Below are 1238 nucleotides of genomic sequence, written 5' to 3' on the forward strand. Positions count from 1 at the left end.
TTTGATACTGCAGGCAACACCCCTCTGCAACTGCCCAACAAACCCTGAGCTGCCCATAAGCAGAGAAGCCCTGCAGAAATACACAGGGCTCCTCCACCAGAGCTGGCAGATGGCAGAGGCAGTAGATCTGAAAGAAGCCTGGAGGGAACGACACAAGGGATGCAGCAGCATTAACAATACACTGAAATAACTAACAGGGAGAAAAAGGAAGAAAATAGCCAGTGCAAAACTGATAAGAGATCTTTAATTTAAAAACCAACTAAGTTTATTCATTGGGAAAGTGCAACAAAATACCCCAGGGATAGTGCATTCCACTCCAACAATTAAAATTGCATTAAAAAGCAGATAGGAAAGTCTGAGTCTTAAAAAGAGCTGGCACAAAAGCTGGTGCTTTTCTTTGTTTCAGTGTATTTATCTTTGGGTGACAGAGATAGTCACTGATTAATTTTTTAGGTACTTAATTTACAACTTCATTGCTTCTATTTGCAAGTCATTCTGTTCCTTAAAGATGCTAGCTTGGGACTGGGAACCATAATCCACAGGCACTTAAGGGGGGGCAGTTTTGAAAGAGTAGAGATGTTGGGCTCAGTCACATACTGTTGGGAGGAGACCCAGTTGGGAGTTCCTAGATATTCTAAGTAGATACTGCCCCCAGTTGTTCCTCTCTAAAATCGGAGATATGAAAAAATGTCCAGTACCACTCATAAAAGCAGATTCTGCTGCAGCTGAGGGTACAAGCAGGAAAAAGGAGAGCACAGGACTACAGCAAGCTTTTAACAGGTGTCATTTGAGGGAGCTGCTGGTTTCTGACCACTGAACCAATTTTTGCTGTAGAGGTAATTCTTTTCAAAATGCTGCAGGTAAGTCACACTCATAGCAGCCTATCCTCATTTATATTTGCTACTGCACTTCAGCTGAGCTTTAAAAGCCAAACAAGATTCTTTAATACATAGCATTTATGTATCTTTTGCTGACACTTTCTGCCCAATGATTTCAAAATACTTAAAAGAGCATCACTCACAAAGCTTAAACTAAGCTTAACCAAAAGCTTATACCATTTGAGCTTAGCCAAGCTTAACATTCTCTGACATACAGGTATTTTAAAGGAACAGAGTAAACATCTGCAACAAAACGTCAATCGAGTTCATCTCCTGAGTCTCAGTCCTGAACTTAACACTTCTTTTCATTTTAAATTCTTTTTCTGCCCCCACCTGTTTCTTACAGCAAGCAGGACTACA

The sequence above is a fragment of the Empidonax traillii genome, unplaced genomic scaffold, assembly GCF_003031625.1.
Source record: "Empidonax traillii isolate 1590-97213 ecotype Southwest subspecies unplaced genomic scaffold, ASM303162v1 scaffold132:size1788729, whole genome shotgun sequence".
Lineage (NCBI taxonomy): Eukaryota > Metazoa > Chordata > Aves > Passeriformes > Tyrannidae > Empidonax > Empidonax traillii.